Source organism: Triticum dicoccoides, chromosome 3A (assembly GCF_002162155.2).
Source record: "Triticum dicoccoides isolate Atlit2015 ecotype Zavitan chromosome 3A, WEW_v2.0, whole genome shotgun sequence".
Lineage (NCBI taxonomy): Eukaryota > Viridiplantae > Streptophyta > Magnoliopsida > Poales > Poaceae > Triticum > Triticum dicoccoides.
Genome location: NC_041384.1, coordinates 719,977,614 through 719,988,922, shown reverse-complemented (window position 1 = coordinate 719,988,922; position 11,309 = coordinate 719,977,614).

The window sequence follows — 11,309 nt, the reverse complement described above, 5'->3', positions numbered from 1 at the left end:
AGAAATATAATCTATATCACACTCCACTATAAAACAACAGTGCATCATTTAATGATGATATACTAATGAAGTATTTTCACAAAGCATACCTCTGGAGCAACTCGTGAAATTCCAATAGCACAAGCAACTCCATAGATGATATATATTGACACTCGCATCATTTGACATTATGTGTAGTCAGTACGAGTGTATGAAAGTACAAAAGAACAAGCTACGACAATTTAGACCAGAGATTACATCAATTTTCAGTTAGCATGGCAATATGGCAAATAGCAATCTATGATTGTTATTTTCCAGCACAAGATTATAAACAACTTGAAAAAAAGCTTACGCTAAATGAAGTGCTAGGAGTGTCAATATAAGAGCTCTCTTTCCCTACGTACATCTAGTGAGATAATTCTTTGATAGGCTAAATAAGTAGCTCCCCCATCCATGTATACTACACAACTATCAACTGCCACAAAATGGAAAAAAAGAGCCACCTAAGAATGATGAGGTAGCACCTCAGGAAATTACAAGGGGTGACTTAATTAAGATCCATAAGGTAAGCCACAAGCCTTGATGTAGAATCTGAACAATAGTGAGCAAAGAATGAGTCAAAAAGATACTCACGGTGAGGTGAAACAGTAAAAGCAAATACAACATGAGAGTTGTAGTTACTAAACAAGGATCAGAGGAAATAGAAAACATGTGTTCTTTTTATCAACACCAAAGAACCAAAAAACTTTGTGACTATATTTGTCATCCTGAGTGAGCTTAAAATAGGTATTGTGATTATCGGCGTGGTTTTGGTTTATGAAATAAGTATGGATGGAGAAGGAGATTGTTGGAGAGAGCTTCAGGTACAACCACAAATGCACGCATCCAGAGAGTGGTCTTCTGCATATGTAGATTGAGCAGCTAAATGAAAAGGCCTCACAAAATATCAAGAGTCCAGAACATGGATCTGGGGTCAAGCCATTTGAGTACGACATTTTGGAGTTCAGAACTGAAATATGGGGATTCAGATTTACTCAGGATAGGAGGGTATGTGTGGGCTGTGCTATATCGACATACACCAGATGATGAAAAATCATATGTCTGGACAAAAATGCACTATAATGTCATCTTAGAATCAATATGGATTCTACCATAGAATTTAATAAACATGGTCACCAGAAAACTGAACTTTACCTTGCCGGAAGAAAGAGAGACTCGAGGGAACTCAGCAGTCAATGAGCTGCAGGTCATCTTCTCCATAGGGAAGAGAGGAAGGAGTGCTGCTCGCCGACCTCTCATAATCCTTGCCAACCATCTCACTGTCGCCATCATCCACCAGCATACCACGCCGATTGCGGCACCTCATGTTGTCATGCACGCAGCGGCAGACCTAGCAGCATATATCAAAGAGTATTATATAAAACTATAGCAATTCATATCTAAACCATTATTTTTCAATCACACACACATATACCCAAATGGAATCGATAACAAACTTATAAAATATAGCTGACACCACTAATGTAGTAGGCTACTCAATGCCACAATAAACAAAACCAATCAACCAGGTACTCAAGTAGCATTATTTACAACAGTAGTCACTTCAGATTCAAAAGGTGTAGACAGAATGGACAAGCTTAATATCTAGTCTTTCTTGTAGTCTAACCTCACCCGACATTGATGCTAGATAGATGGAATTGCACATATTTAAACTTGGTTCTCCTTGTATCAAAAATCTCCACATGCATCAACTAATTAATCAGTGGCAAAAAGGAGCTTTCGATGGAAGAGAAAGAAATAAAAACCCTGTAGAAAATTGACTGTTGGCAGCAGTGGACGGGAACGACCAACAATAAAACATCAGAAGCTTGTGTAGTTAACCTGTGTACCATGACCTGGCTCATCATAATACCATGACCTAGCTAGTTAATTGTCCGTCGCCGATGCTCCCAAATCCTCACGATACACACAAGGAACATCAGGCCATATGCACTCCTCACGATACCTTGGTCTCTTGACCTTCGAGTTCATAAAAGGAAGGTAGTCTGACAAGCAACTTCATCAGATCAGGTTCAGCCTTTCAGGTACCTAATAAGAAATAAAAACAGATTCGTTAGGTGGCAACTTGAATACCAACGATGACTGGATCGGCACCATAGCGCCTGCAGCCGCCTCTCTTCGCCAAAAAGAAAATCCCCGCCGAGAAGGCCGAGCCGTGCGGAGCGGGCCGTGAGGAGTGGCGAGAAGGGGAGAGATCGAAGGACCGGAGGTAGCGGTGGTTTCCACAGGCGACCTTGTCCTCTGTGGCAGTGGTGGCTCCCCTGTAGTCGGCTCGGATCATAGACGGGGGTGGTTGGAGACAGCGGGCCGATGCGCTCAACGGCGAGATCCGGCAGGCAGCGTGTGGTGGAGGGAGGGGAAGGAGGCGGCCGCGCCACGGATGAACGCTCTATTCCTGAATCGTGAAACTTGTAGTAATAAATGAGATAAGACTACTTGATCATCAATTCTAAAGCTGCCGCCTTGCTCACAACCTTGGATTTCTTGGTGAACTCTATACATCCACTACAAGACAGTGTCTAGTTTCAGTTATCTGAACATGAGTACTGAATTGATTCAGGCAAGATACGGTTGTCAAGAAAAAAAAGATAGTAAAGACTGTTCTAAGTTTCTCTCACAGCAGCATGAGGTTCTTAACTGTGCACTTTGCCTGAAGCTGAAACAAAGTTGCAAGATAGGAGTACATTTTTTTTCTAATCCTGGATATTGATAAACACTGCATGAGATAATCCTGAATATTACAGCTTGTAATGATCAATGAGACAAGAGTACTTGATCCTTAATTTTTAACCTATCATCTTGATCATAACCTTGGATTTCTCAGTGAACTCTATACATCTATCATTTTATATTACCAACAAACACCTAATCCTGACAGTTACTGTAGAAAATAATAGACAGTAAATGGTAACTGTACGAAGACCTAATTCTGAAAGATACAACTTGTAATGATGAATGAGATAAGAGTACCCAATCCTCGTATTGGTCAAAACCATAGATTTCTCAGTGAACTTCATTTGTCTGTCGGTACAATATGTATTTCCAACAAAGACTACACACAACAGCGTCTAATTCAGTTATCTGAATAATGTCTACTGATTTCATTCAGGCAAGCAACAACCAAAAAAGTTGTGACAACTAAATTCAATCTACAACTTTACAGCAGAAGGTTCAAACATTTGTTCAAGGAAATGAATGCAACCTCGGAGTTTAGCAGGAAACGAAATATAACATCACACACTGTGATTCTTTAACATGGTTCTCCTCTCAGTACACGTATATATCAATCAAAAAGGTATTTTGATTGATTCATGTGCCCGCTAACATGCAGACTGCTTGCCTACAGAGACAGGATGGGGGTGAGAGAGAAGGAGGGAGAGGGGTATGGCTTACCACCTACAACGGGGATGAGGAAGAACCTACAACAGCATCAGCTTCTCTTTGTCCGGGCCCCTTCACGCATGCAGAGCAGATCGGAGGGAGCAAACTGACTGCATATATAGACCACACACACGAATCAGATGTGGAGATGAAGAAGGCCAGAAGAAGAAAAGGGATTCATGGCATACCCTTGCGGAAGTTGCCGCTCTTGCTCTCGGAGGAGAGGAAGATGCTGCGGATCCTGAGCTCGGTCACCATGGCCGCCCGCGGGCTAGGGTTTCGGGCGCGAGCAGGGAGGGATGGATGGGTGTGGAGGTGAAAGGAGGAGGGCGCGGTGGTGGCAGCGGAGGTGGGAGGAGGAGGACTCCTCTGCCGATGTGTGGTCGTGGTGGCGCCGATGCGGGAACGCCGGTGCGGATCTGGTCATGGCCGACTGCTGGGATGTAGGCGGTCGGCGCGGTGAAGTAGGTGGTCAGCATCCAGTGGAGGGAGGCGACCGGCTATGAGGGGCGAGAGGTGGCCTGCGATGGGGAAGGGAGGCAGCCAACGCACCGGCGGCGGCGGATGCTCGTGCAGGAGGGCGGGTGAGATGCGTGAATCGGGTAGGGATCGTGGAGAGGCGTGCGGGGATGGTTTTCTCTGCACTGTAAAACCAGTGGGAGGGGGACGAATAAAAACCGGCGAAAAAAACCGACGGAAAAAACCCAACGAAAATAGAAGGTGGGAGCGGGGGAATTCGAGGTGGGAGGGAGGACGAAAATAAACCAGGAGAGGTGGGACGAAAATTAAACCCGAAACGCGACCTACCAACTGAAACATTAGAAATAGAGAGACTACCCAAACCAATAAAGAAACAGTAGACAGACGCAAAACTGGAGTGCGCGCTGTCCATCTTTCGTGTACGCACTGCGCGGCCTGCCACACTTCGCTTCGCTGAAGGCCTCAAGTTGATTTTTTTTAATAGGGCAAGGCCTCAACCGTACACCAAGCCAGTAGCCAGCCACTAGGCACTAGCCCACAGGCAAACTGCGACGTGACTTTCTTTGACTATGGGCCGATTGCGTGCATGCATGCTAGCCCGCAAGTGAAGACAACCAAAGACACTCTATATTCCTTTAGTCCCACCTCGCCTGGCCGATGACACGAGGCAAGGATTTTTGGTTATCTAAGAGTGTGCCGCTATAATCCTTTAGACTCAAAGCACGGTATATTCGGTGTAAACCGAAAACCGTACTGAATTGTCGCTTAACCGAATTTTGGTTAGTTATTTTGAGTGACCAATTTTGGTTTCTGGTTTTGCAAACCGAATTTAAATATAAACTGAATGGTAGAAACCGAAGTTTCGGTTTATACAAAACGCCCACCCCACTTGCTCCAGCCAGTTTCCCTTCTGCACGGGCCACGGGCCACACACAAGACAGGGGAGTAACAGGGACACTTGGGATGCTTTCGGTTACCTGCATCATTTTTTTACCACTAGAAAAAAACCTGCATCATTTGCCTCTACGTACCGTGTTTGGTTGCTCGCATTGGTTGTGCTCATACTAGTGAACGTTGTTTGGTTGCATAAACTGGACATGATTAATAGTTAACAGCTACATATAACACACAGTGTTACACTAGAGTGGTTCGGCAACAGTGGTGGGCGGTGGTCGCGGCGCCGCGTCCAATACAACGAGCACGGAGTCGCGGGCGAGTAATCGCATCGGCGGCGCGGTGAACTAGTTGCTAGCGCCATCACCACAGAGATAGCATGTGTGGAGTAACGAATAGGAGGGCGTTGAGGCAGAGGGTGATGAGGAAACATTGCAGTGTGCGCGCCATGGGGCGTCGGTGTAGTAGGGCGCGGAGGAGGAGGCCGAAAAGAATGACGATGGCGACGGCGCCGATGTAGTAGGACACGAGCGAGGAACGACGCCGGTGATGGCTTCAGTGTACCGGGACATGGGAGAGGAGACTGAGAGGAACGACGACCGCACGGGTGTAGTAAGACATGAGAGAGGAGGTTGAGAGGAACGACGCAGGCGGTGGCGCTAATGCAACAACATGCGAGAGAGAACGATGATGGCGACGGCGCCAATATAGTAGGGCCTGAGCGAGGAGGCTGAGAGGAACGTCGCAGATGACGTCTTCAGTATAGCAAGACATGGAAGAGTGCAGAGAGGAACGACCCAGGTGATGTCTTCAATATAGCAGGACATGGAAGAGTGCAGAGAGGAACGACGACCGCGCGAGTGTGGTAGGACATGGAGAGGAGGTTGAGATGTCGGCCGTGGCGCTAGTGCAACAGCATGCGGGAGAGGAGGCCGAGAGGAGCGATGCCGACATTGACGCCAGTGTAGCATGACTCGGGAAAGAAGACCAAGATTATAAAGTGTCATTAACAAAAATGATACCAATACGTATATACATACTTTTCACCACAAAAAAGTTAGATCTACTCGTCTATAATCGTCGAAACAGAAAATGTGCAACACGAAAGTCTTGTGAAACTGTAAGATGAAGCTACCAGTCAAAGGAAATTTCAAACGGTCGCGTGCGCTATGAATTTGACAAAATTCATAACATAGCTCTAAACAAGAGCACGAAATTGAATATTTACCATAAACGAAACTACGAACCAATCGTAAAAATGAAACCATAACATCAATCACTAGTAGAAAATAGGGCTTTGGTCCAGGCCGGGTCAGCCCATTAGTCCCGGTTCAGTCCAGAACCGGGACCAATGGGGGCATTGGTCCCGGTTCGTGAGCTCAGGGGGCCGGCCGGGCCACGTGGGGGGCATTGGTCCCGGTTCGTGAGCCCAGGGGGCCGGCCGGGCCACGTGGGCCATTGGTCCCGGTTCATCTGGACCTTTTGATCCCGGCTGGTGGGACGAACCAGGACCAATGGGCCTCGCTCCTGGCCCACCACCATTGGTCCCGGTTGGTGGCTTGAACCGGGACCAAAGGCTCCCCTTTAGTCCCGGTTCATGCCACCAACCGGGACCAATGAGGTGCCTATATATACCCCCTCGCGTAAGAGCAGAGCACATTGCTCTGTTTTTTTCTGGCCGAGGGGGAGAGGGCTTGGTGGTGCTCTAGCTCACCTCCTATGCACACAAGGTGTTCGATGGAATGCCCGAGCCACACTACTTAAGCTTTCTCCTCTCCAAGCTCCATTTTCCATAATATTTGTCTAGGTTTAGCGGTCCGTCACGCCCCGTTCCTGTCTTCACCGCCGTCGATCACCCGCGCCGAGCTCATCGCCGGCACCACCATGGTGAGCCTCTTGTTCTTATCTTCTTTCTGAAAGGAAAAATATTCTTACTTGTATGTTTACATAGATACTTGTATTATTTTCTTACTTTTATTATTGCATCTTATATAGTGCGATGGTTTTGGTATCCGCCCCCGTCGGCCCTCGTCCTGTCTATGATTCGGATGTGGTATATATATTATCTTTATAACTATTGGTTCATTTATTGTTTATGAAAATTATGCATAGATTTTATTTATGTAGGATGTATGTGAATCGGAAATGCCAACCGACCCTATTGTCGAGAGGTTAAATTTAGTTGAAGAAGAAAATAATTTGTTGAAGGAAAAAATTAAAAAAAATTGAGGAGGAGAAGATGATATTGGAGTTGCATGTTGCGGATGTCGTCGATGATCACAAGATCAAGATGGATGCAATGCGCTTGAAGATTAGAAAGATTAAAAAATATGTCATTCATACCGAGGCTTGGTATCATTATGCCGTTGGATCAATTGTTACCTTGGTTGTGATTATGATCGCATTTCTTTTTGCATTGAAATATTTTACATAGTTTCAATGTATGGTTTAATTAATTAGATGCTCTGGAGAGCTATATGTTGTTAGATGAGAACTATGTATGCACTTTAGTTTTAATGTGATGATGAACTTCTATTAATTTGGACACTTAATTATATATAATGCACGCAGATGAACCGGCAATGGATGTACGGTGACAGACACACCTGCGAGTACATTAAGGGCGTGCATGAGTTTCTCGATGCGGCTGAGGCAAACAAGCAGAATGGTTTTATGTGTTGTCCATGCACTAAATGTGGGAATACGAGGTCTTACTCTAACCGGAAAATCCTTCACTCCCACCTGCTTTACAAGGGTTTCATGCCACACTATAATGTTTGGACGAAGCACGGAGAAATAGGGGTTATGATGGAAGACGGAGAAGAAGAAGAGTACGATGACAACTATGTGCCCCCTGAATACGGTGATGCTGCAACGGGGGGAGCTGGTGAAGATCAAGAGGAACCAGACGATGTGCCCAATGATGATGCAACGGGTGAAGCTGCTGAAGATCAAGAGGAACCAGACGATGTGCCCGATGATGATGATCTCCGCCGGGTCATTGTCGATGCAAGGACGCAATGCGAAAGTCAAAAGGAGAAGCTGAAGTTCGATCGCATGTTAGAGGATCACAAAAAAGGGTTGTACCCCAATTGTGAAGATGGCAACACAAAGCTCGGTACCGTACTGGAATTGCTGCAGTGGAAGGCAGAGAATGTTGTGGCTGACAAAGGATTTGAGAAGCTACTGAAAATATTGAAGAAGAAGCTTCCAAAGGATAACGAATTGCCCGACAGTACATAGGCAGCAAAGAAGGTCATATGCCCTCTAGGATTGGAGGTAGAGAAGATACATGCATGCCCTAATGATTGCATCCTCTACCGCGGTGCATACAAGGATCTGAACGCATGCCCGGTATGCGGTGCATTGCGGTATAAGATCAGACGAGATGACCCTGGTGATGTTGACGACGAGCCCCCCAGGAAGAGGGTTCCTGCGAAGGTGATGTGGTATGCTCCTATAACACCACGGTTGAAACGTCTGTTCAAAAACGAAGAGCATGCCAAGTTGATGCGATGGCACAGTGAGAACCGAAAGAAAGATGGGAAGTTGAGAGAACCCGCTGACGGGTCGCAGTGGAGAAAAATCGAGAGAAAGTACTGGGATGAGTTTCCAAAGGACCCAAGGAATGTATGGTTTGCTTTAAGCGCGGATGGCATTAATCCTTTCGGGGAGCAGAGCAGCAATCACAGCACCTGGCCCGTGACTCTATGTATGTATAACCTTCCTCCTTGGATGTGCATGAAGCGGAAGTTCATTATGATGCCAGTTCTCATCCAAGGCCCTAAGCAACCCGGCAACGACATTGATGTGTACCTAAGGCCATTAGTTGAAGAACTTTTACAGCTGTGGAATGGAAACGGTGTACGTACGTGGGATGAGCACAGACAGGAGGAATTTAACCTTAAGGCGTTGCTGTTCCTGACCATCAATGATTGGCCCGCTCTCAGTAACCTTTCAGGACAGATAAACAAAGGATACCACGCATGCACGCACTGTTTAGATGACACTGAAAGTATATACCTGGACAAATGCAGGAAGAATGTGTACCTGGGCCATCGTCGATTTCTTCCGACCAACCATCAATGTCGAAAGAAAGGCAAGCATTTCAAAGGCGAGGCAGATCACCGGAAGAAGCCTGATACGTCTCCAACGTATCTATAATTTTTGATTGCTCCATGCTACTTTATCTACTATTTTGGACTATATTGGGCTTTATTTTCCACTTTTATATTACATTCAGGACTAACCTATTAACCGGAGGCCCAGCCCAGATTTGCTGTTTTATGCCTCTTTCAGTGTTTCGAAGAAAAGGAATATCAAACGGAGTCGAAACGGAACGAAATCAACTGGAGAAGTTATTTTTGGAAGGAAACCTACCGGATAGACTTGGACCCTACGTCAGAAGATGAAGGAGGAGCTCACGAGGGTAGGGGGCGCACCCCCCTGCCTCGTGGCCCCCCTTCGGTCCACCGACGTACCTCCTACACCCATATATACCTACGTAACCTAAAACTTCCAGAACAGAGATTAGATCGGGAGTTCCGCCGCCAGAAGCCTCCATAGCCACCAAAAGTCAATCGGGACCCTGTTTCGGCACCTCACCGGAGGGGGCAATCCATCTCCGGTGGCCATCTTCATCATCCCGGTGCTCTCCATGACGAGGAGGGAGTAGTTCTCCCTCGGGGCTGAGGGTATGTACTAGTAGCTATGTGTTTGATCTCTCTCTCTCTCATGTTCTTGATTTGGCACGATCTTGATGTATCGCGAGCTTTGCTATTATAGTTGGATCTTATGTTTCTCCTCCCCCTCTTCTCTCTTATAATGAATTGAGTTTCCCCTTTGAAGTAATCTTATCGGATTGAGTCTTTAAAGACTTGAGAACACTTGATGTATGTCTTGCCGTGGATATCTGTAGTGACAATGGGATACCACGTGCCACTTGATGTATGTTTTGGTGACCAACTTGCGGGTTCCGCCCATGAACCTATGCATAGCGGTTGGCACACGTTTTCGTCGTGATTCTCCGGTAGAACTTTGGGGCACTCTTTGAGGTCCTTTGTGTTGGTTGAATAGATGAATCTGAGATTGTGTGATGCATATCGTATAATCATACCCACGGATACTTGAGGTGACATTGGAGTATCTAGGTGACATTAGGGTTTTGGTTGATTTGTGTCTTAAGGTGTTATTCTAGTACGAACTCTAGGGCTGTTTGTGACACTTATAGGAATAGCCCAACGGATTGATTGGAAAGAATAACTTTGAGGTGGTTTCGTACCCTACCATAATCTCTTCGTTCGTTCTCCGCTATTAGTGACTTTGGAGTGACTCTTTGTTGCATGTTGAGGGATAGTTATGTGATCCAATTATGTTAGTATTGTTGAGGGAACTTACACTAGCGAAAGTATCAACCCTAGGCCTTGTTTACCATCATTGCAATACCATTTACGCTCACTTTTATCACTTGCTACCTTGCTGTTTTTATTATTGCAGATTTCAAAAACCATTATCTACTATCCATATTGCACTTGTATCACCATCTCTTCGCCGAACTAGTGCACCTATACAATTTACCATTGTATTGGGTGTGTTGGGGACACAAGAGACTCTTTGTTATTTGGTTGCAGGGTTGCTTGAGAGAGACCATCTTCATCCTACGCCTCCTACGGATTGATAAACCTTAGGTCATCCACTTGAGGGAAATTTGCTACTGTCCTACAAACCTCTGCACTTGGAGGCCCAACAACGTCTACAAGAAGAAGGTTGTGTAGTAGACATCAAGATCTTTTCTGGTGCCGTTGCCGGGGAGGTGAGTGCCTGAAGGTATATCTTTAGATCTTGCAATCGAGTCTTTTAGTTTCTTGTTTTATCACTAGTTTAGTTTATAAAAGAAAACTATGAAAAAATGGAATTGAGTTTGTTTCATACGCTTCATCTTTTTAATATCTTTCATGAGTATGATGGAAAGGATAATTGTGCTCAAGTGCTAGAAGAAGAAATCTATAAAATGTTTGGCACTAAATATTTGAATGATGAGCATGATTGCAATGTTGTTAGTATGAATTCTTTGAATATCCATGATGCTAATGATGATTACACTAGTTATGATGAAAATGTCTCCTATAAACATGTCAATTTTTGTGGAGAAGATTGGGTTTGCAAGTACGCACCAAATAGGGAAGATAGATATTGCAAGAGGCATAAGTACTTAGAAACCAAATTGTTGCAAGAAGAGCTAGATGAATGTGCTGAAAGATTCAATATTTTTCGTGCCCCTTGTAAACTTTGCAATGAACATGGTCATTTAAAGCTCCAATGCTATTTGTTTCATGATCAAGTCGTGTCCAAATATTGTGATAATTTGATTACCCTTGAGCATCATAAAGAACTTGGCCTTCTTTTGGGTTATGAAGAAATGAAACGTATAACTGAGGGTATTCCAAAATTTAATCTTGATAAAATTCTTGATTTTGATCTAGAGAAGATTTATATGTATTGTGCGGTGAATTGCA